Here is a 27,128-nt window from a genome sequence, read left to right on the forward strand (position 1 = left end):
AGAGTAAAATTCTAATGACTGTTTGTGTTCAGGTCGATGACATGTAAATTTTCAGCCATTACATATTTGTTGGCGACTAGAGTACTCCTGGGGTTCTGCAATTGTTTCTTTGTTTTTTTTTGCTTTCTTGTGTCATATTATTGTTGAAAATCATTAGAGGAAATGGTGTCTGACCATTGTTTAAGGTTCCGGTTAAAACTGGTGGGTGCGTCCGGCTGTTAGACGAAAGTTCGGCAGGCGTTTGTGTCTCTGTGGCGCAATCGGTTAGCGCGTTCGGCTGTTAACCGAAAGGTTGGTGGTTCGAGTCCACCCAGGGACGTTGGTTCCTTTTGCTTGGGTAGCATGCTACAGTTGAAGACGTTTTCACATTGGTGCTCAGCATCTCCATAAAGTAAAAGCACTGTTGCTGCCTAAGTTTTGAATTCACAAGGCAAACTGGAGAAAAAACTTTCCGGTTGTGTTTCTGTCTACATGTCCAGAAAGAGCATAGCTGTCTGGTATTTGCCAGAAGGTTGAAAACATCTGATAGAATACACAAAACTTCCTTCGAGCCGGAATTGAACCAGCGACCTAAGGATTGCTAATTTAGATCTACAGTCCTCCGCTCTACCAGCTGAGCTATCGAAGGCTTGATTTAGCCATTGTTGAAAGTCTTCAAGGTTTGGACGTGTGTGCCACGAGCAGGTGGCATAAACAATTCACTCGGCCAACTGAAAAAGGAATCCAAAGATTGTATTGGAGAATGCGGGCATCGATCCCGCTACCTCTCGCATGCTAAGCGAGCGCTCTACCACTTGAGCTAATCCCCCATGCCCGACGAACGCCATTATCAGTTTCACGCCACACCATGTCACAGTTTACTTATAGTCAAATGTGCCATTGAGTGCTTTTTTTTTTTTTTTTTTTAAGTACAGATTCCTTTCTCCCATATTTGAAGAACATCTACGTAGTTCACAATGTGAATTATGGCCTACAAATACAGTCGGGCAATTTTCTAGCAAACCATTTCTATGTATGTAGAGAACCAGACTGGGGGAGTAAAAAAAACTTACCTAGTTTGTAGAAAAAAGTTGTAATGCAGCACAATCCCAAGCAAAAAGATTGACCTTTTATGGTTTGGTTTGAATATAGAAAATGCTGAGAGGTCGCGAATCTCCTTCTGGTCCTTTGGCACGAGTTGTACTGGGATTTAGGATTTTGACTAGTGTTTTTGATCCGAGACACGTTTGCTGTTGACAGAAAAGTTCAGTTGATATGCAATGATGAAGTTTATAAATCACAACTATTTAGCAGAGGTTGGTTTCGATCCATCGACCGCTGGGTTTCACAATGTGAATTATGGCCTACAAATACAGTCGGGCAATTTTCTAGCAAACCATTTCTATGTATGTAGAGAACCAGACTGGGGGAGTAAAAAAAACTTACCTAGTTTGTAGAAAAAAGTTGTAATGCAGCACAATCCCAAGCAAAAAGATTGACCTTTTATGGTTTGGTTTGAATATAGAAAATGCTGAGAGGTCGCGAATCTCCTTCTGGTCCTTTGGCACGAGTTGTACTGGGATTTAGGATTTTGACTAGTGTTTTTGATCCGAGACACGTTTGCTGTTGACAGAAAAGTTCAGTTGATATGCAATGATGAAGTTTATAAAACACAACTATTTAGCAGAGGTTGGTTTCGATCCATCGACCGCTGGGTTTCACAATGTGAATTATGGCCTACAAATACAGTCGAGCAATTTTCTAGTAAACCATTTCTCTGTATATAGAGAACCAAACTGGGGGAATGAAAAAAAACTTACCTAGTTTGTAGAAAAAAGTTGTAATGCAGCACAATCCCAAGCGAAAAGATTGATCTTTTATGGTTTGGTTTGAATATAGAAAATGCTGAGAGGTCGCGAATCTCCTTCTGGTCCTTTGGCACGAGTTGTACTGGGATTTAGGATTTTGACTAGTGTTTTTGATCCGAGACACGTTTGCTGTTGACAGAAAAGTTCAGTTGATATGCAATGATGAAGTTTATAAAACACAACTATTTAGCAGAGGTTGGTTTCAATCCATTGACCGCTGGGTTTCACAATGTGAATTATGGTCTACAAATACAGTCGAGCAATTTTCTAGCAAACCATTTCTCTGTATATAGAGAACCAAAATGGGGAAGTGAAAAAAACTTAGCTAGTTTGTAGAAAAAGATGCAATGCAGCACAATTTAGCAGAGGATGGCTTCGATCCATCGACCTCTGGGTTATGGGCCCAGCACGCTTCCGCTGCGCCACTCTGCTTGTGTTAACAGATGTACAGAGTAAAATTCTAATGACTGTTTGTGTTCAGGTCGATGACATGTAAATTTTCAGCCATTACATATTTGTTGGCGACTAGAGTACTCCTGGGGTTCTGCAATTGTTTCTTTGTTTTTTTTTGCTTTCTTGTGTCATATTATTGTTGAAAATCATTAGAGGAAATGGTGTCTGACCATTGTTTAAGGTTCCGGTTAAAACTGGTGGGTGCGTCCGGCTGTTAGACGAAAGTTCGGCAGGCGTTTGTGTCTCTGTGGCGCAATCGGTTAGCGCGTTCGGCTGTTAACCGAAAGGTTGGTGGTTCGAGTCCACCCAGGGACGTTGGTTCCTTTTGCTTGGGTAGCATGCTACAGTTGAAGACGTTTTCACATTGGTGCTCAGCATCTCCATAAAGTAAAAGCACTGTTGCTGCCTAAGTTTTGAATTCACAAGGCAAACTGGAGAAAAAACTTTCCGGTTGTGTTTCTGTCTACATGTCCAGAAAGAGCATAGCTGTCTGGTATTTGCCAGAAGGTTGAAAACATCTGATAGAATACACAAAACTTCCTTCGAGCCGGAATTGAACCAGCGACCTAAGGATTGCTAATTTAGATCTACAGTCCTCCGCTCTACCAGCTGAGCTATCGAAGTCTTGATTTAGCCATTGTTGAAAGTCTTCAAGTTTTGGACGTGTGTGCCACGAGCAGGTGGCATAAACAATTCACTCGGCCAACTGAAAAAGGAATCCAAAGATTGTATTGGAGAATGCGGGCATCGATCCCGCTACCTCTCGCATGCTAAGCGAGCGCTCTACCACTTGAGCTAATCCCCCATGCCCGACGAACGCCATTATCAGTTTCACGCCACACCATGTCACAGTTTACTTATAGTCAAATGTGCCATTGAGTGCTTTTTTTTTTTTTTTTTTTAAGTACAGATTCCTTTCTCCCATATTTGAAGAACATCTACGTAGTTCACAATGTGAATTATGGCCTACAAATACAGTCGGGCAATTTTCTAGCAAACCATTTCTATGTATGTAGAGAACCAGACTGGGGGAGTAAAAAAAACTTACCTAGTTTGTAGAAAAAAGTTGTAATGCAGCACAATCCCAAGCAAAAAGATTGACCTTTTATGGTTTGGTTTGAATATAGAAAATGCTGAGAGGTCGCGAATCTCCTTCTGGTCCTTTGGCACGAGTTGTACTGGGATTTAGGATTTTGACTAGTGTTTTTGATCCGAGACACGTTTGCTGTTGACAGAAAAGTTCAGTTGATATGCAATGATGAAGTTTATAAATCACAACTATTTAGCAGAGGTTGGTTTCGATCCATCGACCGCTGGGTTTCACAATGTGAATTATGGCCTACAAATACAGTCGGGCAATTTTCTAGCAAACCATTTCTATGTATGTAGAGAACCAGACTGGGGGAGTAAAAAAAACTTACCTAGTTTGTAGAAAAAAGTTGTAATGCAGCACAATCCCAAGCAAAAAGATTGACCTTTTATGGTTTGGTTTGAATATAGAAAATGCTGAGAGGTCGCGAATCTCCTTCTGGTCCTTTGGCACGAGTTGTACTGGGATTTAGGATTTTGACTAGTGTTTTTGATCCGAGACACGTTTGCTGTTGACAGAAAAGTTCAGTTGATATGCAATGATGAAGTTTATAAAACACAACTATTTAGCAGAGGTTGGTTTCGATCCATCGACCGCTGGGTTTCACAATGTGAATTATGGCCTACAAATACAGTCGAGCAATTTTCTAGTAAACCATTTCTCTGTATATAGAGAACCAAACTGGGGGAATGAAAAAAAACTTACCTAGTTTGTAGAAAAAAGTTGTAATGCAGCACAATCCCAAGCGAAAAGATTGATCTTTTATGGTTTGGTTTGAATATAGAAAATGCTGAGAGGTCGCGAATCTCCTTCTGGTCCTTTGGCACGAGTTGTACTGGGATTTAGGATTTTGACTAGTGTTTTTGATCCGAGACACGTTTGCTGTTGACAGAAAAGTTCAGTTGATATGCAATGATGAAGTTTATAAAACACAACTATTTAGCAGAGGTTGGTTTCAATCCATTGACCGCTGGGTTTCACAATGTGAATTATGGTCTACAAATACAGTCGAGCAATTTTCTAGCAAACCATTTCTCTGTATATAGAGAACCAAAATGGGGAAGTGAAAAAAACTTAGCTAGTTTGTAGAAAAAGATGCAATGCAGCACAATTTAGCAGAGGATGGCTTCGATCCATCGACCTCTGGGTTATGGGCCCAGCACGCTTCCGCTGCGCCACTCTGCTTGTGTTAACAGATGTACAGAGTAAAATTCTAATGACTGTTTGTGTTCAGGTCGATGACATGTAAATTTTCAGCCATTACATATTTGTTGGCGACTAGAGTACTCCTGGGGTTCTGCAATTGTTTCTTTGTTTTTTTTTGCTTTCTTGTGTCATATTATTGTTGAAAATCATTAGAGGAAATGGTGTCTGACCATTGTTTAAGGTTCCGGTTAAAACTGGTGGGTGCGTCCGGCTGTTAGACGAAAGTTCGGCAGGCGTTTGTGTCTCTGTGGCGCAATCGGTTAGCGCGTTCGGCTGTTAACCGAAAGGTTGGTGGTTCGAGTCCACCCAGGGACGTTGGTTCCTTTTGCTTGGGTAGCATGCTACAGTTGAAGACGTTTTCACATTGGTGCTCAGCATCTCCATAAAGTAAAAGCACTGTTGCTGCCTAAGTTTTGAATTCACAAGGCAAACTGGAGAAAAAACTTTCCGGTTGTGTTTCTGTCTACATGTCCAGAAAGAGCATAGCTGTCTGGTATTTGCCAGAAGGTTGAAAACATCTGATAGAATACACAAAACTTCCTTCGAGCCGGAATTGAACCAGCGACCTAAGGATTGCTAATTTAGATCTACAGTCCTCCGCTCTACCAGCTGAGCTATCGAAGGCTTGATTTAGCCATTGTTGAAAGTCTTCAAGGTTTGGACGTGTGTGCCACGAGCAGGTGGCATAAACAATTCACTCGGCCAACTGAAAAAGGAATCCAAAGATTGTATTGGAGAATGCGGGCATCGATCCCGCTACCTCTCGCATGCTAAGCGAGCGCTCTACCACTTGAGCTAATCCCCCATGCCCGACGAACGCCATTATCAGTTTCACGCCACACCATGTCACAGTTTACTTATAGTCAAATGTGCCATTGAGTGCTTTTTTTTTTTTTTTTTTTTTTTTTTTTAAGTACAGATTCCTTTCTCCCATATTTGAAGAACATCTACGGAGTTCACAATGTGAATTATGGCCTACAAATAAAGTCGAGCAATTTTCTAGCAAACCATTTCTACGTATGTAGAGAACCAGACTGGGGGAGTAAAAAAAACTTACCTAGTTTGTAGAAAAAAGTTGTAATGCAGCACAATCCCAAGCAAAAAGATTGACCTTTTATGGTTTGGTTTGATTATAGAAAATGCTGAGAGGTCGCGAATCTCCTTCTGGTCCTTTGGCACGAGTTGTACTGGGATTTAGGATTTTGACTAGTGTTTTTGATCCGAGACACGTTTGCTGTTGACAGAAAAGTTCAGTTGATATGCAATGATGAAGTTTATAAATCACAACTATTTAGCAGAGGTTGGTTTCGATCCATCGACCGCTGGGTTTCACAATGTGAATTATGGCCTACAAATACAGTCGGGCAATTTTCTAGCAAACCATTTCTATGTATGTAGAGAACCAGACTGGGGGAGTAAAAAAAACTTACCTAGTTTGTAGAAAAAAGTTGTAATGCAGCACAATCCCAAGCAAAAAGATTGACCTTTTATGGTTTGGTTTGAATATAGAAAATGCTGAGAGGTCGCGAATCTCCTTCTGGTCCTTTGGCACGAGTTGTACTGGGATTTAGGATTTTGACTAGTGTTTTTGATCCGAGACACGTTTGCTGTTGACAGAAAAGTTCAGTTGATATGCAATGATGAAGTTTATAAAACACAACTATTTAGCAGAGGTTGGTTTCGATCCATCGACCGCTGGGTTTCACAATGTGAATTATGGCCTACAAATACAGTCGAGCAATTTTCTAGTAAACCATTTCTCTGTATATAGAGAACCAAACTGGGGGAATGAAAAAAAACTTACCTAGTTTGTAGAAAAAAGTTGTAATGCAGCACAATCCCAAGCGAAAAGATTGATCTTTTATGGTTTGGTTTGAATATAGAAAATGCTGAGAGGTCGCGAATCTCCTTCTGGTCCTTTGGCACGAGTTGTACTGGGATTTAGGATTTTGACTAGTGTTTTTGATCCGAGACACGTTTGCTGTTGACAGAAAAGTTCAGTTGATATGCAATGATGAAGTTTATAAAACACAACTATTTAGCAGAGGTTGGTTTCAATCCATTGACCGCTGGGTTTCACAATGTGAATTATGGTCTACAAATACAGTCGAGCAATTTTCTAGCAAACCATTTCTCTGTATATAGAGAACCAAAATGGGGAAGTGAAAAAAACTTAGCTAGTTTGTAGAAAAAGATGCAATGCAGCACAATTTAGCAGAGGATGGCTTCGATCCATCGACCTCTGGGTTATGGGCCCAGCACGCTTCCGCTGCGCCACTCTGCTTGTGTTAACAGATGTACAGAGTAAAATTCTAATGACTGTTTGTGTTCAGGTCGATGACATGTAAATTTTCAGCCATTACATATTTGTTGGCGACTAGAGTACTCCTGGGGTTCTGCAATTGTTTCTTTGTTTTTTTTTGCTTTCTTGTGTCATATTATTGTTGAAAATCATTAGAGGAAATGGTGTCTGACCATTGTTTAAGGTTCCGGTTAAAACTGGTGGGTGCGTCCGGCTGTTAGACGAAAGTTCGGCAGGCGTTTGTGTCTCTGTGGCGCAATCGGTTAGCGCGTTCGGCTGTTAACCGAAAGGTTGGTGGTTCGAGTCCACCCAGGGACGTTGGTTCCTTTTGCTTGGGTAGCATGCTACAGTTGAAGACGTTTTCACATTGGTGCTCAGCATCTCCATAAAGTAAAAGCACTGTTGCTGCCTAAGTTTTGAATTCACAAGGCAAACTGGAGAAAAAACTTTCCGGTTGTGTTTCTGTCTACATGTCCAGAAAGAGCATAGCTGTCTGGTATTTGCCAGAAGGTTGAAAACATCTGATAGAATACACAAAACTTCCTTCGAGCCGGAATTGAACCAGCGACCTAAGGATTGCTAATTTAGATCTACAGTCCTCCGCTCTACCAGCTGAGCTATCGAAGGCTTGATTTAGCCATTGTTGAAAGTCTTCAAGTTTTGGACGTGTGTGCCACGAGCAGGTGGCATAAACAATTCACTCGGCCAACTGAAAAAGGAATCCAAAGATTGTATTGGAGAATGCGGGCATCGATCCCGCTACCTCTCGCATGCTAAGCGAGCGCTCTACCACTTGAGCTAATCCCCCATGCCCGACGAACGCCATTATCAGTTTCACGCCACACCATGTCACAGTTTACTTATAGTCAAATGTGCCATTGAGTGCTTTTTTTTTTTTTTTTTTTAAGTACAGATTCCTTTCTCCCATATTTGAAGAACATCTACGTAGTTCACAATGTGAATTATGGCCTACAAATACAGTCGGGCAATTTTCTAGCAAACCATTTCTATGTATGTAGAGAACCAGACTGGGGGAGTAAAAAAAACTTACCTAGTTTGTAGAAAAAAGTTGTAATGCAGCACAATCCCAAGCAAAAAGATTGACCTTTTATGGTTTGGTTTGAATATAGAAAATGCTGAGAGGTCGCGAATCTCCTTCTGGTCCTTTGGCACGAGTTGTACTGGGATTTAGGATTTTGACTAGTGTTTTTGATCCGAGACACGTTTGCTGTTGACAGAAAAGTTCAGTTGATATGCAATGATGAAGTTTATAAATCACAACTATTTAGCAGAGGTTGGTTTCGATCCATCGACCGCTGGGTTTCACAATGTGAATTATGGCCTACAAATACAGTCGGGCAATTTTCTAGCAAACCATTTCTATGTATGTAGAGAACCAGACTGGGGGAGTAAAAAAAACTTACCTAGTTTGTAGAAAAAAGTTGTAATGCAGCACAATCCCAAGCAAAAAGATTGACCTTTTATGGTTTGGTTTGAATATAGAAAATGCTGAGAGGTCGCGAATCTCCTTCTGGTCCTTTGGCACGAGTTGTACTGGGATTTAGGATTTTGACTAGTGTTTTTGATCCGAGACACGTTTGCTGTTGACAGAAAAGTTCAGTTGATATGCAATGATGAAGTTTATAAAACACAACTATTTAGCAGAGGTTGGTTTCGATCCATCGACCGCTGGGTTTCACAATGTGAATTATGGCCTACAAATACAGTCGAGCAATTTTCTAGTAAACCATTTCTCTGTATATAGAGAACCAAACTGGGGGAATGAAAAAAAACTTACCTAGTTTGTAGAAAAAAGTTGTAATGCAGCACAATCCCAAGCGAAAAGATTGATCTTTTATGGTTTGGTTTGAATATAGAAAATGCTGAGAGGTCGCGAATCTCCTTCTGGTCCTTTGGCACGAGTTGTACTGGGATTTAGGATTTTGACTAGTGTTTTTGATCCGAGACACGTTTGCTGTTGACAGAAAAGTTCAGTTGATATGCAATGATGAAGTTTATAAAACACAACTATTTAGCAGAGGTTGGTTTCAATCCATTGACCGCTGGGTTTCACAATGTGAATTATGGTCTACAAATACAGTCGAGCAATTTTCTAGCAAACCATTTCTCTGTATATAGAGAACCAAAATGGGGAAGTGAAAAAAACTTAGCTAGTTTGTAGAAAAAGATGCAATGCAGCACAATTTAGCAGAGGATGGCTTCGATCCATCGACCTCTGGGTTATGGGCCCAGCACGCTTCCGCTGCGCCACTCTGCTTGTGTTAACAGATGTACAGAGTAAAATTCTAATGACTGTTTGTGTTCAGGTCGATGACATGTAAATTTTCAGCCATTACATATTTGTTGGCGACTAGAGTACTCCTGGGGTTCTGCAATTGTTTCTTTGTTTTTTTTTGCTTTCTTGTGTCATATTATTGTTGAAAATCATTAGAGGAAATGGTGTCTGACCATTGTTTAAGGTTCCGGTTAAAACTGGTGGGTGCGTCCGGCTGTTAGACGAAAGTTCGGCAGGCGTTTGTGTCTCTGTGGCGCAATCGGTTAGCGCGTTCGGCTGTTAACCGAAAGGTTGGTGGTTCGAGTCCACCCAGGGACGTTGGTTCCTTTTGCTTGGGTAGCATGCTACAGTTGAAGACGTTTTCACATTGGTGCTCAGCATCTCCATAAAGTAAAAGCACTGTTGCTGCCTAAGTTTTGAATTCACAAGGCAAACTGGAGAAAAAACTTTCCGGTTGTGTTTCTGTCTACATGTCCAGAAAGAGCATAGCTGTCTGGTATTTGCCAGAAGGTTGAAAACATCTGATAGAATACACAAAACTTCCTTCGAGCCGGAATTGAACCAGCGACCTAAGGATTGCTAATTTAGATCTACAGTCCTCCGCTCTACCAGCTGAGCTATCGAAGGCTTGATTTAGCCATTGTTGAAAGTCTTCAAGTTTTGGACGTGTGTGCCACGAGCAGGTGGCATAAACAATTCACTCGGCCAACTGAAAAAGGAATCCAAAGATTGTATTGGAGAATGCGGGCATCGATCCCGCTACCTCTCGCATGCTAAGCGAGCGCTCTACCACTTGAGCTAATCCCCCATGCCCGACGAACGCCATTATCAGTTTCACGCCACACCATGTCACAGTTTACTTATAGTCAAATGTGCCATTGAGTGCTTTTTTTTTTTTTTTTTTTAAGTACAGATTCCTTTCTCCCATATTTGAAGAACATCTACGTAGTTCACAATGTGAATTATGGCCTACAAATACAGTCGGGCAATTTTCTAGCAAACCATTTCTATGTATGTAGAGAACCAGACTGGGGGAGTAAAAAAAACTTACCTAGTTTGTAGAAAAAAGTTGTAATGCAGCACAATCCCAAGCAAAAAGATTGACCTTTTATGGTTTGGTTTGAATATAGAAAATGCTGAGAGGTCGCGAATCTCCTTCTGGTCCTTTGGCACGAGTTGTACTGGGATTTAGGATTTTGACTAGTGTTTTTGATCCGAGACACGTTTGCTGTTGACAGAAAAGTTCAGTTGATATGCAATGATGAAGTTTATAAATCACAACTATTTAGCAGAGGTTGGTTTCGATCCATCGACCGCTGGGTTTCACAATGTGAATTATGGCCTACAAATACAGTCGGGCAATTTTCTAGCAAACCATTTCTATGTATGTAGAGAACCAGACTGGGGGAGTAAAAAAAACTTACCTAGTTTGTAGAAAAAAGTTGTAATGCAGCACAATCCCAAGCAAAAAGATTGACCTTTTATGGTTTGGTTTGAATATAGAAAATGCTGAGAGGTCGCGAATCTCCTTCTGGTCCTTTGGCACGAGTTGTACTGGGATTTAGGATTTTGACTAGTGTTTTTGATCCGAGACACGTTTGCTGTTGACAGAAAAGTTCAGTTGATATGCAATGATGAAGTTTATAAAACACAACTATTTAGCAGAGGTTGGTTTCGATCCATCGACCGCTGGGTTTCACAATGTGAATTATGGCCTACAAATACAGTCGAGCAATTTTCTAGTAAACCATTTCTCTGTATATAGAGAACCAAACTGGGGGAATGAAAAAAAACTTACCTAGTTTGTAGAAAAAAGTTGTAATGCAGCACAATCCCAAGCGAAAAGATTGATCTTTTATGGTTTGGTTTGAATATAGAAAATGCTGAGAGGTCGCGAATCTCCTTCTGGTCCTTTGGCACGAGTTGTACTGGGATTTAGGATTTTGACTAGTGTTTTTGATCCGAGACACGTTTGCTGTTGACAGAAAAGTTCAGTTGATATGCAATGATGAAGTTTATAAAACACAACTATTTAGCAGAGGTTGGTTTCAATCCATTGACCGCTGGGTTTCACAATGTGAATTATGGTCTACAAATACAGTCGAGCAATTTTCTAGCAAACCATTTCTCTGTATATAGAGAACCAAAATGGGGAAGTGAAAAAAACTTAGCTAGTTTGTAGAAAAAGATGCAATGCAGCACAATTTAGCAGAGGATGGCTTCGATCCATCGACCTCTGGGTTATGGGCCCAGCACGCTTCCGCTGCGCCACTCTGCTTGTGTTAACAGATGTACAGAGTAAAATTCTAATGACTGTTTGTGTTCAGGTCGATGACATGTAAATTTTCAGCCATTACATATTTGTTGGCGACTAGAGTACTCCTGGGGTTCTGCAATTGTTTCTTTGTTTTTTTTTGCTTTCTTGTGTCATATTATTGTTGAAAATCATTAGAGGAAATGGTGTCTGACCATTGTTTAAGGTTCCGGTTAAAACTGGTGGGTGCGTCCGGCTGTTAGACGAAAGTTCGGCAGGCGTTTGTGTCTCTGTGGCGCAATCGGTTAGCGCGTTCGGCTGTTAACCAAAAGGTTGGTGGTTCGAGTCCACCCAGGGACGTTGGTTCCTTTTGCTTGGGTAGCATGCTACAGTTGAAGACGTTTTCACATTGGTGCTCAGCATCTCCATAAAGTAAAAGCACTGTTGCTGCCTAAGTTTTGAATTCACAAGGCAAACTGGAGAAAAAACTTTCCGGTTGTGTTTCTGTCTACATGTCCAGAAAGAGCATAGCTGTCTGGTATTTGCCAGAAGGTTGAAAACATCTGATAGAATACACAAAACTTCCTTCGAGCCGGAATTGAACCAGCGACCTAAGGATTGCTAATTTAGATCTACAGTCCTCCGCTCTACCAGCTGAGCTATCGAAGGCTTGATTTAGCCATTGTTGAAAGTCTTCAAGGTTTGGACGTGTGTGCCACGAGCAGGTGGCATAAACAATTCACTCGGCCAACTGAAAAAGGAATCCAAAGATTGTATTGGAGAATGCGGGCATCGATCCCGCTACCTCTCGCATGCTAAGCGAGCGCTCTACCACTTGAGCTAATCCCCCATGCCCGACGAACGCCATTATCAGTTTCACGCCACACCATGTCACAGTTTACTTATAGTCAAATGTGCCATTGAGTGCTTTTTTTTTTTTTTTTTTTTTTTTTTTTAAGTACAGATTCCTTTCTCCCATATTTGAAGAACATCTACGGAGTTCACAATGTGAATTATGGCCTACAAATAAAGTCGAGCAATTTTCTAGCAAACCATTTCTACGTATGTAGAGAACCAGACTGGGGGAGTAAAAAAAACTTACCTAGTTTGTAGAAAAAAGTTGTAATGCAGCACAATCCCAAGCAAAAAGATTGACCTTTTATGGTTTGGTTTGATTATAGAAAATGCTGAGAGGTCGCGAATCTCCTTCTGGTCCTTTGGCACGAGTTGTACTGGGATTTAGGATTTTGACTAGTGTTTTTGATCCGAGACACGTTTGCTGTTGACAGAAAAGTTCAGTTGATATGCAATGATGAAGTTTATAAATCACAACTATTTAGCAGAGGTTGGTTTCGATCCATCGACCGCTGGGTTTCACAATGTGAATTATGGCCTACAAATACAGTCGGGCAATTTTCTAGCAAACCATTTCTATGTATGTAGAGAACCAGACTGGGGGAGTAAAAAAAACTTACCTAGTTTGTAGAAAAAAGTTGTAATGCAGCACAATCCCAAGCAAAAAGATTGACCTTTTATTGTTTGGTTTGAATATAGAAAATGCTGAGAGGTCGCGAATCTCCTTCTGGTCCTTTGGCACGAGTTGTACTGGGATTTAGGATTTTGACTAGTGTTTTTGATCCGAGACACGTTTGCTGTTGACAGAAAAGTTCAGTTGATATGCAATGATGAAGTTTATAAAACACAACTATTTAGCAGAGGTTGGTTTCGATCCATCGACCGCTGGGTTTCACAATGTGAATTATGGCCTACAAATACAGTCGAGCAATTTTCTAGTAAACCATTTCTCTGTATATAGAGAACCAAACTGGGGGAATGAAAAAAAACTTACCTAGTTTGTAGAAAAAAGTTGTAATGCAGCACAATCCCAAGCGAAAAGATTGATCTTTTATGGTTTGGTTTGAATATAGAAAATGCTGAGAGGTCGCGAATCTCCTTCTGGTCCTTTGGCACGAGTTGTACTGGGATTTAGGATTTTGACTAGTGTTTTTGATCCGAGACACGTTTGCTGTTGACAGAAAAGTTCAGTTGATATGCAATGATGAAGTTTATAAAACACAACTATTTAGCAGAGGTTGGTTTCAATCCATTGACCGCTGGGTTTCACAATGTGAATTATGGTCTACAAATACAGTCGAGCAATTTTCTAGCAAACCATTTCTCTGTATATAGAGAACCAAAATGGGGAAGTGAAAAAAACTTAGCTAGTTTGTAGAAAAAGATGCAATGCAGCACAATTTAGCAGAGGATGGCTTCGATCCATCGACCTCTGGGTTATGGGCCCAGCACGCTTCCGCTGCGCCACTCTGCTTGTGTTAACAGATGTACAGAGTAAAATTCTAATGACTGTTTGTGTTCAGGTCGATGACATGTAAATTTTCAGCCATTACATATTTGTTGGCGACTAGAGTACTCCTGGGGTTCTGCAATTGTTTCTTTGTTTTTTTTTGCTTTCTTGTGTCATATTATTGTTGAAAATCATTAGAGGAAATGGTGTCTGACCATTGTTTAAGGTTCCGGTTAAAACTGGTGGGTGCGTCCGGCTGTTAGACGAAAGTTCGGCAGGCGTTTGTGTCTCTGTGGCGCAATCGGTTAGCGCGTTCGGCTGTTAACCGAAAGGTTGGTGGTTCGAGTCCACCCAGGGACGTTGGTTCCTTTTGCTTGGGTAGCATGCTACAGTTGAAGACGTTTTCACATTGGTGCTCAGCATCTCCATAAAGTAAAAGCACTGTTGCTGCCTAAGTTTTGAATTCACAAGGCAAACTGGAGAAAAAACTTTCCGGTTGTGTTTCTGTCTACATGTCCAGAAAGAGCATAGCTGTCTGGTATTTGCCAGAAGGTTGAAAACATCTGATAGAATACACAAAACTTCCTTCGAGCCGGAATTGAACCAGCGACCTAAGGATTGCTAATTTAGATCTACAGTCCTCCGCTCTACCAGCTGAGCTATCGAAGGCTTGATTTAGCCATTGTTGAAAGTCTTCAAGTTTTGGACGTGTGTGCCACGAGCAGGTGGCATAAACAATTCACTCGGCCAACTGAAAAAGGAATCCAAAGATTGTATTGGAGAATGCGGGCATCGATCCCGCTACCTCTCGCATGCTAAGCGAGCTCTCTACCACTTGAGCTAATCCCCCATGCCCGACGAACGCCATTATCAGTTTCACGCCACACCATGTCACAGTTTACTTATAGTCAAATGTGCCATTGAGTGCTTTTTTTTTTTTTTTTTTTTAAGTACAGATTCCTTTCTCCCATATTTGAAGAACATCTACGTAGTTCACAATGTGAATTATGGCCTACAAATACAGTCGGGCAATTTTCTAGCAAACCATTTCTATGTATGTAGAGAACCAGACTGGGGGAGTAAAAAAAACTTACCTAGTTTGTAGAAAAAAGTTGTAATGCAGCACAATCCCAAGCAAAAAGATTGACCTTTTATGGTTTGGTTTGAATATAGAAAATGCTGAGAGGTCGCGAATCTCCTTCTGGTCCTTTGGCACGAGTTGTACTGGGATTTAGGATTTTGACTAGTGTTTTTGATCCGAGACACGTTTGCTGTTGACAGAAAAGTTCAGTTGATATGCAATGATGAAGTTTATAAATCACAACTATTTAGCAGAGGTTGGTTTCGATCCATCGACCGCTGGGTTTCACAATGTGAATTATGGCCTACAAATACAGTCGGGCAATTTTCTAGCAAACCATTTCTATGTATGTAGAGAACCAGACTGGGGGAGTAAAAAAAACTTACCTAGTTTGTAGAAAAAAGTTGTAATGCAGCACAATCCCAAGCAAAAAGATTGACCTTTTATGGTTTGGTTTGAATATAGAAAATGCTGAGAGGTCGCGAATCTCCTTCTGGTCCTTTGGCACGAGTTGTACTGGGATTTAGGATTTTGACTAGTGTTTTTGATCCGAGACACGTTTGCTGTTGACAGAAAAGTTCAGTTGATATGCAATGATGAAGTTTATAAAACACAACTATTTAGCAGAGGTTGGTTTCGATCCATCGACCGCTGGGTTTCACAATGTGAATTATGGCCTACAAATACAGTCGAGCAATTTTCTAGTAAACCATTTCTCTGTATATAGAGAACCAAACTGGGGGAATGAAAAAAAACTTACCTAGTTTGTAGAAAAAAGTTGTAATGCAGCACAATCCCAAGCGAAAAGATTGATCTTTTATGGTTTGGTTTGAATATAGAAAATGCTGAGAGGTCGCGAATCTCCTTCTGGTCCTTTGGCACGAGTTGTACTGGGATTTAGGATTTTGACTAGTGTTTTTGATCCGAGACACGTTTGCTGTTGACAGAAAAGTTCAGTTGATATGCAATGATGAAGTTTATAAAACACAACTATTTAGCAGAGGTTGGTTTCAATCCATTGACCGCTGGGTTTCACAATGTGAATTATGGTCTACAAATACAGTCGAGCAATTTTCTAGCAAACCATTTCTCTGTATATAGAGAACCAAAATGGGGAAGTGAAAAAAACTTAGCTAGTTTGTAGAAAAAGATGCAATGCAGCACAATTTAGCAGAGGATGGATTCGATCCATCGACCTCTGGGTTATGGGCCCAGCACGCTTCCGCTGCGCCACTCTGCTTGTGTTAACAGATGTACAGAGTAAAATTCTAATGACTGTTTGTGTTCAGGTCGATGACATGTAAATTTTCAGCCATTACATATTTGTTGGCGACTAGAGTACTCCTGGGGTTCTGCAATTGTTTCTTTGTTTTTTTTTGCTTTCTTGTGTCATATTATTGTTGAAAATCATTAGAGGAAATGGTGTCTGACCATTGTTTAAGGTTCCGGTTAAAACTGGTGGGTGCGTCCGGCTGTTAGACGAAAGTTCGGCAGGCGTTTGTGTCTCTGTGGCGCAATCGGTTAGCGCGTTCGGCTGTTAACCGAAAGGTTGGTGGTTCGAGTCCACCCAGGGACGTTGGTTCCTTTTGCTTGGGTAGCATGCTACAGTTGAAGACGTTTTCACATTGGTGCTCAGCATCTCCATAAAGTAAAAGCACTGTTGCTGCCTAAGTTTTGAATTCACAAGGCAAACTGGAGAAAAAACTTTCCGGTTGTGTTTCTGTCTACATGTCCAGAAAGAGCATAGCTGTCTGGTATTTGCCAGAAGGTTGAAAACATCTGATAGAATACACAAAACTTCCTTCGAGCCGGAATTGAACCAGCGACCTAAGGATTGCTAATTTAGATCTACAGTCCTCCGCTCTACCAGCTGAGCTATCGAAGGCTTGATTTAGCCATTGTTGAAAGTCTTCAAGGTTTGGACGTGTGTGCCACGAGCAGGTGGCATAAACAATTCACTCGGCCAACTGAAAAAGGAATCCAAAGATTGTATTGGAGAATGCGGGCATCGATCCCGCTACCTCTCGCATGCTAAGCGAGCGCTCTACCACTTGAGCTAATCCCCCATGCCCGACGAACGCCATTATCAGTTTCACGCCACACCATGTCACAGTTTACTTATAGTCAAATGTGCCATTGAGTGCTTTTTTTTTTTTTTTTTTTTTTTTTTTTAAGTACAGATTCCTTTCTCCCATATTTGAAGAACATCTACGGAGTTCACAATGTGAATTATGGCCTACAAATAAAGTCGAGCAATTTTCTAGCAAACCATTTCTACGTATGTAGAGAACCAGACTGGGGGAGTAAAAAAAACTTACCTAGTTTGTAGAAAAAAGTTGTAATGCAGCACAATCCCAAGCAAAAAGATTGACCTTTTATGGTTTGGTTTGATTATAGAAAATGCTGAGAGGTCGCGAATCTCCTTCTGGTCCTTTGGCACGAGTTGTACTGGGATTTAGGATTTTGACTAGTGTTTTTGATCCGAGACACGTTTGCTGTTGACAGAAAAGTTCAGTTGATATGCAATGATGAAGTTTATAAATCACAACTATTTAGCAGAGGTTGGTTTCGATCCATCGACCGCTGGGTTTCACAATGTGAATTATGGCCTACAAATACAGTCGGGCAATTTTCTAGCAAACCATTTCTATGTATGTAGAGAACCAGACTGGGGGAGTAAAAAAAACTTACCTAGTTTGTAGAAAAAAGTTGTAATGCAGCACAATCCCAAGCAAAAAGATTGACCTTTTATTGTTTGGTTTGAATATAGAAAATGCTGAGAGGTCGCGAATCTCCTTCTGGTCCTTTGGCACGAGTTGTACTGGGATTTAGGATTTTGACTAGTGTTTTTGATCCGAGACACGTTTGCTGTTGACAGAAAAGTTCAGTTGATATGCAATGATGAAGTTTATAAAACACAACTATTTAGCAGAGGTTGGTTTCGATCCATCGACCGCTGGGTTTCACAATGTGAATTATGGCCTACAAATACAGTCGAGCAATTTTCTAGTAAACCATTTCTCTGTATATAGAGAACCAAACTGGGGGAATGAAAAAAAACTTACCTAGTTTGTAGAAAAAAGTTGTAATGCAGCACAATCCCAAGCGAAAAGATTGATCTTTTATGGTTTGGTTTGAATATAGAAAATGCTGAGAGGTCGCGAATCTCCTTCTGGTCCTTTGGCACGAGTTGTACTGGGATTTAGGATTTTGACTAGTGTTTTTGATCCGAGACACGTTTGCTGTTGACAGAAAAGTTCAGTTGATATGCAATGATGAAGTTTATAAAACACAACTATTTAGCAGAGGTTGGTTTCAATCCATTGACCGCTGGGTTTCACAATGTGAATTATGGTCTACAAATACAGTCGAGCAATTTTCTAGCAAACCATTTCTCTGTATATAGAGAACCAAAATGGGGAAGTGAAAAAAACTTAGCTAGTTTGTAGAAAAAGATGCAATGCAGCACAATTTAGCAGAGGATGGCTTCGATCCATCGACCTCTGGGTTATGGGCCCAGCACGCTTCCGCTGCGCCACTCTGCTTGTGTTAACAGATGTACAGAGTAAAATTCTAATGACTGTTTGTGTTCAGGTCGATGACATGTAAATTTTCAGCCATTACATATTTGTTGGCGACTAGAGTACTCCTGGGGTTCTGCAATTGTTTCTTTGTTTTTTTTTGCTTTCTTGTGTCATATTATTGTTGAAAATCATTAGAGGAAATGGTGTCTGACCATTGTTTAAGGTTCCGGTTAAAACTGGTGGGTGCGTCCGGCTGTTAGACGAAAGTTCGGCAGGCGTTTGTGTCTCTGTGGCGCAATCGGTTAGCGCGTTCGGCTGTTAACCGAAAGGTTGGTGGTTCGAGTCCACCCAGGGACGTTGGTTCCTTTTGCTTGGGTAGCATGCTACAGTTGAAGACGTTTTCACATTGGTGCTCAGCATCTCCATAAAGTAAAAGCACTGTTGCTGCCTAAGTTTTGAATTCACAAGGCAAACTGGAGAAAAAACTTTCCGGTTGTGTTTCTGTCTACATGTCCAGAAAGAGCATAGCTGTCTGGTATTTGCCAGAAGGTTGAAAACATCTGATAGAATACACAAAACTTCCTTCGAGCCGGAATTGAACCAGCGACCTAAGGATTGCTAATTTAGATCTACAGTCCTCCGCTCTACCAGCTGAGCTATCGAAGGCTTGATTTAGCCATTGTTGAAAGTCTTCAAGTTTTGGACGTGTGTGCCACGAGCAGGTGGCATAAACAATTCACTCGGCCAACTGAAAAAGGAATCCAAAGATTGTATTGGAGAATGCGGGCATCGATCCCGCTACCTCTCGCATGCTAAGCGAGCGCTCTACCACTTGAGCTAATCCCCCATGCCCGACGAACGCCATTATCAGTTTCACGCCACACCATGTCACAGTTTACTTATAGTCAAATGTGCCATTGAGTGCTTTTTTTTTTTTTTTTTTTTAAGTACAGATTCCTTTCTCCCATATTTGAAGAACATCTACGTAGTTCACAATGTGAATTATGGCCTACAAATACAGTCGGGCAATTTTCTAGCAAACCATTTCTATGTATGTAGAGAACCAGACTGGGGGAGTAAAAAAAACTTACCTAGTTTGTAGAAAAAAGTTGTAATGCAGCACAATCCCAAGCAAAAAGATTGACCTTTTATGGTTTGGTTTGAATATAGAAAATGCTGAGAGGTCGCGAATCTCCTTCTGGTCCTTTGGCACGAGTTGTACTGGGATTTAGGATTTTGACTAGTGTTTTTGATCCGAGACACGTTTGCTGTTGACAGAAAAGTTCAGTTGATATGCAATGATGAAGTTTATAAATCACAACTATTTAGCAGAGGTTGGTTTCGATCCATCGACCGCTGGGTTTCACAATGTGAATTATGGCCTACAAATACAGTCGGGCAATTTTCTAGCAAACCATTTCTATGTATGTAGAGAACCAGACTGGGGGAGTAAAAAAAACTTACCTAGTTTGTAGAAAAAAGTTGTAATGCAGCACAATCCCAAGCAAAAAGATTGACCTTTTATGGTTTGGTTTGAATATAGAAAATGCTGAGAGGTCGCGAATCTCCTTCTGGTCCTTTGGCACGAGTTGTACTGGGATTTAGGATTTTGACTAGTGTTTTTGATCCGAGACACGTTTGCTGTTGACAGAAAAGTTCAGTTGATATGCAATGATGAAGTTTATAAAACACAACTATTTAGCAGAGGTTGGTTTCGATCCATCGACCGCTGGGTTTCACAATGTGAATTATGGCCTACAAATACAGTCGAGCAATTTTCTAGTAAACCATTTCTCTGTATATAGAGAACCAAACTGGGGGAATGAAAAAAAACTTACCTAGTTTGTAGAAAAAAGTTGTAATGCAGCACAATCCCAAGCGAAAAGATTGATCTTTTATGGTTTGGTTTGAATATAGAAAATGCTGAGAGGTCGCGAATCTCCTTCTGGTCCTTTGGCACGAGTTGTACTGGGATTTAGGATTTTGACTAGTGTTTTTGATCCGAGACACGTTTGCTGTTGACAGAAAAGTTCAGTTGATATGCAATGATGAAGTTTATAAAACACAACTATTTAGCAGAGGTTGGTTTCAATCCATTGACCGCTGGGTTTCACAATGTGAATTATGGTCTACAAATACAGTCGAGCAATTTTCTAGCAAACCATTTCTCTGTATATAGAGAACCAAAATGGGGAAGTGAAAAAAACTTAGCTAGTTTGTAGAAAAAGATGCAATGCAGCACAATTTAGCAGAGGATGGCTTCGATCCATCGACCTCTGGGTTATGGGCCCAGCACGCTTCCGCTGCGCCACTCTGCTTGTGTTAACAGATGTACAGAGTAAAATTCTAATGACTGTTTGTGTTCAGGTCGATGACATGTAAATTTTCAGCCATTACATATTTGTTGGCGACTAGAGTACTCCTGGGGTTCTGCAATTGTTTCTTTGTTTTTTTTTGCTTTCTTGTGTCATATTATTGTTGAAAATCATTAGAGGAAATGGTGTCTGACCATTGTTTAAGGTTCCGGTTAAAACTGGTGGGTGCGTCCGGCTGTTAGACGAAAGTTCGGCAGGCGTTTGTGTCTCTGTGGCGCAATCGGTTAGCGCGTTCGGCTGTTAACCGAAAGGTTGGTGGTTCGAGTCCACCCAGGGACGTTGGTTCCTTTTGCTTGGGTAGCATGCTACAGTTGAAGACGTTTTCACATTGGTGCTCAGCATCTCCATAAAGTAAAAGCACTGTTGCTGCCTAAGTTTTGAATTCACAAGGCAAACTGGAGAAAAAACTTTCCGGTTGTGTTTCTGTCTACATGTCCAGAAAGAGCATAGCTGTCTGGTATTTGCCAGAAGGTTGAAAACATCTGATAGAATACACAAAACTTCCTTCGAGCCGGAATTGAACCAGCGACCTAAGGATTGCTAATTTAGATCTACAGTCCTCCGCTCTACCAGATGAGCTATCGAAGGCTTGATTTAGCCATTGTTGAAAGTCTTCAAGTTTTGGACGTGTGTGCCACGAGCAGGTGGCATAAACAATTCACTCGGCCAACTGAAAAAGGAATCCAAAGATTGTATTGGAGAATGCGGGCATCGATCCCGCTACCTCTCGCATGCTAAGCGAGCGCTCTACCACTTGAGCTAATCCCCCATGCCCGACGAACGCCATTATCAGTTTCACGCCACACCATGTCACAGTTTACTTATAGTCAAATGTGCCATTGAGTGCTTTTTTTTTTTTTTTTTTTTAAGTACAGATTCCTTTCTCCCATATTTGAAGAACATCTACGTAGTTCACAATGTGAATTATGGCCTACAAATACAGTCGGGCAATTTTCTAGCAAACCATTTCTATGTATGTAGAGAACCAGACTGGGGGAGTAAAAAAAACTTACCTAGTTTGTAGAAAAAAGTTGTAATGCAGCACAATCCCAAGCAAAAAGATTGACCTTTTATGGTTTGGTTTGAATATAGAAAATGCTGAGAGGTCGCGAATCTCCTTCTGGTCCTTTGGCACGAGTTGTACTGGGATTTAGGATTTTGACTAGTGTTTTTGATCCGAGACACGTTTGCTGTTGACAGAAAAGTTCAGTTGATATGCAATGATGAAGTTTATAAATCACAACTATTTAGCAGAGGTTGGTTTCGATCCATCGACCGCTGGGTTTCACAATGTGAATTATGGCCTACAAATACAGTCGGGCAATTTTCTAGCAAACCATTTCTATGTATGTAGAGAACCAGACTGGGGGAGTAAAAAAAACTTACCTAGTTTGTAGAAAAAAGTTGTAATGCAGCACAATCCCAAGCAAAAAGATTGACCTTTTATGGTTTGGTTTGAATATAGAAAATGCTGAGAGGTCGCGAATCTCCTTCTGGTCCTTTGGCACGAGTTGTACTGGGATTTAGGATTTTGACTAGTGTTTTTGATCCGAGACACGTTTGCTGTTGACAGAAAAGTTCAGTTGATATGCAATGATGAAGTTTATAAAACACAACTATTTAGCAGAGGTTGGTTTCGATCCATCGACCGCTGGGTTTCACAATGTGAATTATGGCCTACAAATACAGTCGAGCAATTTTCTAGTAAACCATTTCTCTGTATATAGAGAACCAAACTGGGGGAATGAAAAAAAACTTACCTAGTTTGTAGAAAAAAGTTGTAATGCAGCACAATCCCAAGCGAAAAGATTGATCTTTTATGGTTTGGTTTGAATATAGAAAATGCTGAGAGGTCGCGAATCTCCTTCTGGTCCTTTGGCACGAGTTGTACTGGGATTTAGGATTTTGACTAGTGTTTTTGATCCGAGACACGTTTGCTGTTGACAGAAAAGTTCAGTTGATATGCAATGATGAAGTTTATAAAACACAACTATTTAGCAGAGGTTGGTTTCAATCCATTGACCGCTGGGTTTCACAATGTGAATTATGGTCTACAAATACAGTCGAGCAATTTTCTAGCAAACCATTTCTCTGTATATAGAGAACCAAAATGGGGAAGTGAAAAAAACTTAGCTAGTTTGTAGAAAAAGATGCAATGCAGCACAATTTAGCAGAGGATGGATTCGATCCATCGACCTCTGGGTTATGGGCCCAGCACGCTTCCGCTGCGCCACTCTGCTTGTGTTAACAGATGTACAGAGTAAAATTCTAATGACTGTTTGTGTTCAGGTCGATGACATGTAAATTTTCAGCCATTACATATTTGTTGGCGACTAGAGTACTCCTGGGGTTCTGCAATTGTTTCTTTGTTTTTTTTTGCTTTCTTGTGTCATATTATTGTTGAAAATCATTAGAGGAAATGGTGTCTGACCATTGTTTAAGGTTCCGGTTAAAACTGGTGGGTGCGTCCGGCTGTTAGACGAAAGTTCGGCAGGCGTTTGTGTCTCTGTGGCGCAATCGGTTAGCGCGTTCGGCTGTTAACCGAAAGGTTGGTGGTTCGAGTCCACCCAGGGACGTTGGTTCCTTTTGCTTGGGTAGCATGCTACAGTTGAAGACGTTTTCACATTGGTGCTCAGCATCTCCATAAAGTAAAAGCACTGTTGCTGCCTAAGTTTTGAATTCACAAGGCAAACTGGAGAAAAAACTTTCCGGTTGTGTTTCTGTCTACATGTCCAGAAAGAGCATAGCTGTCTGGTATTTGCCAGAAGGTTGAAAACATCTGATAGAATACACAAAACTTCCTTCGAGCCGGAATTGAACCAGCGACCTAAGGATTGCTAATTTAGATCTACAGTCCTCCGCTCTACCAGCTGAGCTATCGAAGGCTTGATTTAGCCATTGTTGAAAGTCTTCAAGGTTTGGACGTGTGTGCCACGAGCAGGTGGCATAAACAATTCACTCGGCCAACTGAAAAAGGAATCCAAAGATTGTATTGGAGAATGCGGGCATCGATCCCGCTACCTCTCGCATGCTAAGCGAGCGCTCTACCACTTGAGCTAATCCCCCATGCCCGACGAACGCCATTATCAGTTTCACGCCACACCATGTCACAGTTTACTTATAGTCAAATGTGCCATTGAGTGCTTTTTTTTTTTTTTTTTTTTTTTTTTTTAAGTACAGATTCCTTTCTCCCATATTTGAAGAACATCTACGGAGTTCACAATGTGAATTATGGCCTACAAATAAAGTCGAGCAATTTTCTAGCAAACCATTTCTACGTATGTAGAGAACCAGACTGGGGGAGTAAAAAAAACTTACCTAGTTTGTAGAAAAAAGTTGTAATGCAGCACAATCCCAAGCAAAAAGATTGACCTTTTATGGTTTGGTTTGATTATAGAAAATGCTGAGAGGTCGCGAATCTCCTTCTGGTCCTTTGGCACGAGTTGTACTGGGATTTAGGATTTTGACTAGTGTTTTTGATCCGAGACACGTTTGCTGTTGACAGAAAAGTTCAGTTGATATGCAATGATGAAGTTTATAAATCACAACTATTTAGCAGAGGTTGGTTTCGATCCATCGACCGCTGGGTTTCACAATGTGAATTATGGCCTACAAATACAGTCGGGCAATTTTCTAGCAAACCATTTCTATGTATGTAGAGAACCAGACTGGGGGAGTAAAAAAAACTTACCTAGTTTGTAGAAAAAAGTTGTAATGCAGCACAATCCCAAGCAAAAAGATTGACCTTTTATTGTTTGGTTTGAATATAGAAAATGCTGAGAGGTCGCGAATCTCCTTCTGGTCCTTTGGCACGAGTTGTACTGGGATTTAGGATTTTGACTAGTGTTTTTGATCCGAGACACGTTTGCTGTTGACAGAAAAGTTCAGTTGATATGCAATGATGAAGTTTATAAAACACAACTATTTAGCAGAGGTTGGTTTCGATCCATCGACCGCTGGGTTTCACAATGTGAATTATGGCCTACAAATACAGTCGAGCAATTTTCTAGTAAACCATTTCTCTGTATATAGAGAACCAAACTGGGGGAATGAAAAAAAACTTACCTAGTTTGTAGAAAAAAGTTGTAATGCAGCACAATCCCAAGCGAAAAGATTGATCTTTTATGGTTTGGTTTGAATATAGAAAATGCTGAGAGGTCGCGAATCTCCTTCTGGTCCTTTGGCACGAGTTGTACTGGGATTTAGGATTTTGACTAGTGTTTTTGATCCGAGACACGTTTGCTGTTGACAGAAAAGTTCAGTTGATATGCAATGATGAAGTTTATAAAACACAACTATTTAGCAGAGGTTGGTTTCAATCCATTGACCGCTGGGTTTCACAATGTGAATTATGGTCTACAAATACAGTCGAGCAATTTTCTAGCAAACCATTTCTCTGTATATAGAGAACCAAAATGGGGAAGTGAAAAAAACTTAGCTAGTTTGTAGAAAAAGATGCAATGCAGCACAATTTAGCAGAGGATGGCTTCGATCCATCGACCTCTGGGTTATGGGCCCAGCACGCTTCCGCTGCGCCACTCTGCTTGTGTTAACAGATGTACAGAGTAAAATTCTAATGACTGTTTGTGTTCAGGTCGATGACATGTAAATTTTCAGCCATTACATATTTGTTGGCGACTAGAGTACTCCTGGGGTTCTGCAATTGTTTCTTTGTTTTTTTTTGCTTTCTTGTGTCATATTATTGTTGAAAATCATTAGAGGAAATGGTGTCTGACCATTGTTTAAGGTTCCGGTTAAAACTGGTGGGTGCGTCCGGCTGTTAGACGAAAGTTCGGCAGGCGTTTGTGTCTCTGTGGCGCAATCGGTTAGCGCGTTCGGCTGTTAACCGAAAGGTTGGTGGTTCGAGTCCACCCAGGGACGTTGGTTCCTTTTGCTTGGGTAGCATGCTACAGTTGAAGACGTTTTCACATTGGTGCTCAGCATCTCCATAAAGTAAAAGCACTGTTGCTGCCTAAGTTTTGAATTCACAAGGCAAACTGGAGAAAAAACTTTCCGGTTGTGTTTCTGTCTACATGTCCAGAAAGAGCATAGCTGTCTGGTATTTGCCAGAAGGTTGAAAACATCTGATAGAATACACAAAACTTCCTTCGAGCCGGAATTGAACCAGCGACCTAAGGATTGCTAATTTAGATCTACAGTCCTCCGCTCTACCAGCTGAGCTATCGAAGGCTTGATTTAGCCATTGTTGAAAGTCTTCAAGTTTTGGACGTGTGTGCCACGAGCAGGTGGCATAAACAATTCACTCGGCCAACTGAAAAAGGAATCCAAAGATTGTATTGGAGAATGCGGGCATCGATCCCGCTACCTCTCGCATGCTAAGCGAGCGCTCTACCACTTGAGCTAATCCCCCATGCCCGACGAACGCCATTATCAGTTTCACGCCACACCATGTCACAGTTTACTTATAGTCAAATGTGCCATTGAGTGCTTTTTTTTTTTTTTTTTTTAAGTACAGATTCCTTTCTCCCATATTTGAAGAACATCTACGTAGTTCACAATGTGAATTATGGCCTACAAATACAGTCGGGCAATTTTCTAGCAAACCATTTCTATGTATGTAGAGAACCAGACTGGGGGAGTAAAAAAAACTTACCTAGTTTGTAGAAAAAAGTTGTAATGCAGCACAATCCCAAGCAAAAAGATTGACCTTTTATGGTTTGGTTTGAATATAGAAAATGCTGAGAGGTCGCGAATCTCCTTCTGGTCCTTTGGCACGAGTTGTACTGGGATTTAGGATTTTGACTAGTGTTTTTGATCCGAGACACGTTTGCTGTTGACAGAAAAGTTCAGTTGATATGCAATGATGAAGTTTATAAATCACAACTATTTAGCAGAGGTTGGTTTCGATCCATCGACCGCTGGGTTTCACAATGTGAATTATGGCCTACAAATACAGTCGGGCAATTTTCTAGCAAACCATTTCTATGTATGTAGAGAACCAGACTGGGGGAGTAAAAAAAACTTACCTAGTTTGTAGAAAAAAGTTGTAATGCAGCACAATCCCAAGCAAAAAGATTGACCTTTTATGGTTTGGTTTGAATATAGAAAATGCTGAGAGGTCGCGAATCTCCTTCTGGTCCTTTGGCACGAGTTGTACTGGGATTTAGGATTTTGACTAGTGTTTTTGATCCGAGACACGTTTGCTGTTGACAGAAAAGTTCAGTTGATATGCAATGATGAAGTTTATAAAACACAACTATTTAGCAGAGGTTGGTTTCGATCCATCGACCGCTGGGTTTCACAATGTGAATTATGGCCTACAAATACAGTCGAGCAATTTTCTAGTAAACCATTTCTCTGTATATAGAGAACCAAACTGGGGGAATGAAAAAAAACTTACCTAGTTTGTAGAAAAAAGTTGTAATGCAGCACAA

At 40.8% G+C, this 27,128-nt stretch overlaps 32 non-coding genes across 32 annotated transcripts; 11 read left to right on the forward strand and 21 right to left on the reverse strand.

Moving 5' to 3' along the window:
• Positions 1-245: 245 nt before the first annotated feature.
• TRNAN-GUU (transfer RNA asparagine (anticodon GUU)) lies at positions 246-319 on the forward strand. The gene has a single exon. It is a non-coding gene; the product is annotated as a tRNA-Asn (tRNA).
• A 223-nt stretch (positions 320-542) lies between these two features.
• Positions 543-628, reverse strand: TRNAY-GUA (transfer RNA tyrosine (anticodon GUA)). The gene is given in 2 exon segments: positions 543-578; positions 592-628. It is a non-coding gene; the product is annotated as a tRNA-Tyr (tRNA).
• A 108-nt stretch (positions 629-736) lies between these two features.
• Positions 737-809, reverse strand: TRNAA-AGC (transfer RNA alanine (anticodon AGC)). The gene has a single exon. It is a non-coding gene; the product is annotated as a tRNA-Ala (tRNA).
• Positions 810-2,541: 1,732 nt separating this feature from the next.
• TRNAN-GUU (transfer RNA asparagine (anticodon GUU)) lies at positions 2,542-2,615 on the forward strand. The gene has a single exon. It is a non-coding gene; the product is annotated as a tRNA-Asn (tRNA).
• A 417-nt stretch (positions 2,616-3,032) lies between these two features.
• On the reverse strand, positions 3,033-3,105 carry TRNAA-AGC (transfer RNA alanine (anticodon AGC)). The gene has a single exon. It is a non-coding gene; the product is annotated as a tRNA-Ala (tRNA).
• Positions 3,106-4,837: 1,732 nt separating this feature from the next.
• On the forward strand, positions 4,838-4,911 carry TRNAN-GUU (transfer RNA asparagine (anticodon GUU)). The gene has a single exon. It is a non-coding gene; the product is annotated as a tRNA-Asn (tRNA).
• A 223-nt stretch (positions 4,912-5,134) lies between these two features.
• On the reverse strand, positions 5,135-5,220 carry TRNAY-GUA (transfer RNA tyrosine (anticodon GUA)). Its single transcript is given in 2 exon segments — positions 5,135-5,170; positions 5,184-5,220. It is a non-coding gene; the product is annotated as a tRNA-Tyr (tRNA).
• Positions 5,221-5,328: 108 nt separating this feature from the next.
• On the reverse strand, positions 5,329-5,401 carry TRNAA-AGC (transfer RNA alanine (anticodon AGC)). The gene has a single exon. It is a non-coding gene; the product is annotated as a tRNA-Ala (tRNA).
• Positions 5,402-7,142: 1,741 nt separating this feature from the next.
• Positions 7,143-7,216, forward strand: TRNAN-GUU (transfer RNA asparagine (anticodon GUU)). The gene has a single exon. It is a non-coding gene; the product is annotated as a tRNA-Asn (tRNA).
• A 223-nt stretch (positions 7,217-7,439) lies between these two features.
• TRNAY-GUA (transfer RNA tyrosine (anticodon GUA)) lies at positions 7,440-7,525 on the reverse strand. The gene is given in 2 exon segments: positions 7,440-7,475; positions 7,489-7,525. It is a non-coding gene; the product is annotated as a tRNA-Tyr (tRNA).
• A 108-nt stretch (positions 7,526-7,633) lies between these two features.
• TRNAA-AGC (transfer RNA alanine (anticodon AGC)) lies at positions 7,634-7,706 on the reverse strand. Its single transcript has one exon. It is a non-coding gene; the product is annotated as a tRNA-Ala (tRNA).
• Positions 7,707-9,438: 1,732 nt separating this feature from the next.
• TRNAN-GUU (transfer RNA asparagine (anticodon GUU)) lies at positions 9,439-9,512 on the forward strand. Its single transcript has one exon. It is a non-coding gene; the product is annotated as a tRNA-Asn (tRNA).
• A 223-nt stretch (positions 9,513-9,735) lies between these two features.
• TRNAY-GUA (transfer RNA tyrosine (anticodon GUA)) lies at positions 9,736-9,821 on the reverse strand. Its single transcript is given in 2 exon segments — positions 9,736-9,771; positions 9,785-9,821. It is a non-coding gene; the product is annotated as a tRNA-Tyr (tRNA).
• A 108-nt stretch (positions 9,822-9,929) lies between these two features.
• On the reverse strand, positions 9,930-10,002 carry TRNAA-AGC (transfer RNA alanine (anticodon AGC)). Its single transcript has one exon. It is a non-coding gene; the product is annotated as a tRNA-Ala (tRNA).
• A 2,029-nt stretch (positions 10,003-12,031) lies between these two features.
• Positions 12,032-12,117, reverse strand: TRNAY-GUA (transfer RNA tyrosine (anticodon GUA)). Its single transcript is given in 2 exon segments — positions 12,032-12,067; positions 12,081-12,117. It is a non-coding gene; the product is annotated as a tRNA-Tyr (tRNA).
• Positions 12,118-12,225: 108 nt separating this feature from the next.
• On the reverse strand, positions 12,226-12,298 carry TRNAA-AGC (transfer RNA alanine (anticodon AGC)). The gene has a single exon. It is a non-coding gene; the product is annotated as a tRNA-Ala (tRNA).
• Positions 12,299-14,039: 1,741 nt separating this feature from the next.
• Positions 14,040-14,113, forward strand: TRNAN-GUU (transfer RNA asparagine (anticodon GUU)). The gene has a single exon. It is a non-coding gene; the product is annotated as a tRNA-Asn (tRNA).
• Positions 14,114-14,336: 223 nt separating this feature from the next.
• TRNAY-GUA (transfer RNA tyrosine (anticodon GUA)) lies at positions 14,337-14,422 on the reverse strand. The gene is given in 2 exon segments: positions 14,337-14,372; positions 14,386-14,422. It is a non-coding gene; the product is annotated as a tRNA-Tyr (tRNA).
• A 1,914-nt stretch (positions 14,423-16,336) lies between these two features.
• Positions 16,337-16,410, forward strand: TRNAN-GUU (transfer RNA asparagine (anticodon GUU)). The gene has a single exon. It is a non-coding gene; the product is annotated as a tRNA-Asn (tRNA).
• Positions 16,411-16,633: 223 nt separating this feature from the next.
• Positions 16,634-16,719, reverse strand: TRNAY-GUA (transfer RNA tyrosine (anticodon GUA)). Its single transcript is given in 2 exon segments — positions 16,634-16,669; positions 16,683-16,719. It is a non-coding gene; the product is annotated as a tRNA-Tyr (tRNA).
• Positions 16,720-16,827: 108 nt separating this feature from the next.
• TRNAA-AGC (transfer RNA alanine (anticodon AGC)) lies at positions 16,828-16,900 on the reverse strand. The gene has a single exon. It is a non-coding gene; the product is annotated as a tRNA-Ala (tRNA).
• A 1,741-nt stretch (positions 16,901-18,641) lies between these two features.
• Positions 18,642-18,715, forward strand: TRNAN-GUU (transfer RNA asparagine (anticodon GUU)). The gene has a single exon. It is a non-coding gene; the product is annotated as a tRNA-Asn (tRNA).
• Positions 18,716-18,938: 223 nt separating this feature from the next.
• On the reverse strand, positions 18,939-19,024 carry TRNAY-GUA (transfer RNA tyrosine (anticodon GUA)). Its single transcript is given in 2 exon segments — positions 18,939-18,974; positions 18,988-19,024. It is a non-coding gene; the product is annotated as a tRNA-Tyr (tRNA).
• A 108-nt stretch (positions 19,025-19,132) lies between these two features.
• Positions 19,133-19,205, reverse strand: TRNAA-AGC (transfer RNA alanine (anticodon AGC)). The gene has a single exon. It is a non-coding gene; the product is annotated as a tRNA-Ala (tRNA).
• A 1,733-nt stretch (positions 19,206-20,938) lies between these two features.
• On the forward strand, positions 20,939-21,012 carry TRNAN-GUU (transfer RNA asparagine (anticodon GUU)). Its single transcript has one exon. It is a non-coding gene; the product is annotated as a tRNA-Asn (tRNA).
• A 417-nt stretch (positions 21,013-21,429) lies between these two features.
• TRNAA-AGC (transfer RNA alanine (anticodon AGC)) lies at positions 21,430-21,502 on the reverse strand. The gene has a single exon. It is a non-coding gene; the product is annotated as a tRNA-Ala (tRNA).
• A 1,733-nt stretch (positions 21,503-23,235) lies between these two features.
• On the forward strand, positions 23,236-23,309 carry TRNAN-GUU (transfer RNA asparagine (anticodon GUU)). The gene has a single exon. It is a non-coding gene; the product is annotated as a tRNA-Asn (tRNA).
• A 223-nt stretch (positions 23,310-23,532) lies between these two features.
• Positions 23,533-23,618, reverse strand: TRNAY-GUA (transfer RNA tyrosine (anticodon GUA)). The gene is given in 2 exon segments: positions 23,533-23,568; positions 23,582-23,618. It is a non-coding gene; the product is annotated as a tRNA-Tyr (tRNA).
• A 108-nt stretch (positions 23,619-23,726) lies between these two features.
• TRNAA-AGC (transfer RNA alanine (anticodon AGC)) lies at positions 23,727-23,799 on the reverse strand. Its single transcript has one exon. It is a non-coding gene; the product is annotated as a tRNA-Ala (tRNA).
• Positions 23,800-25,540: 1,741 nt separating this feature from the next.
• Positions 25,541-25,614, forward strand: TRNAN-GUU (transfer RNA asparagine (anticodon GUU)). The gene has a single exon. It is a non-coding gene; the product is annotated as a tRNA-Asn (tRNA).
• A 223-nt stretch (positions 25,615-25,837) lies between these two features.
• On the reverse strand, positions 25,838-25,923 carry TRNAY-GUA (transfer RNA tyrosine (anticodon GUA)). Its single transcript is given in 2 exon segments — positions 25,838-25,873; positions 25,887-25,923. It is a non-coding gene; the product is annotated as a tRNA-Tyr (tRNA).
• Positions 25,924-26,031: 108 nt separating this feature from the next.
• Positions 26,032-26,104, reverse strand: TRNAA-AGC (transfer RNA alanine (anticodon AGC)). The gene has a single exon. It is a non-coding gene; the product is annotated as a tRNA-Ala (tRNA).
• Between the last annotated feature and the right edge of the window lie 1,024 nt (positions 26,105-27,128).

Source organism: Dendrobates tinctorius, unplaced genomic scaffold (assembly GCF_039654945.1).
Source record: "Dendrobates tinctorius isolate UK_male_01 unplaced genomic scaffold, ASM3965494v1 ptg000251l, whole genome shotgun sequence".
In the NCBI taxonomy this organism is placed as follows: Eukaryota; Metazoa; Chordata; class Amphibia; order Anura; family Dendrobatidae; genus Dendrobates; species Dendrobates tinctorius.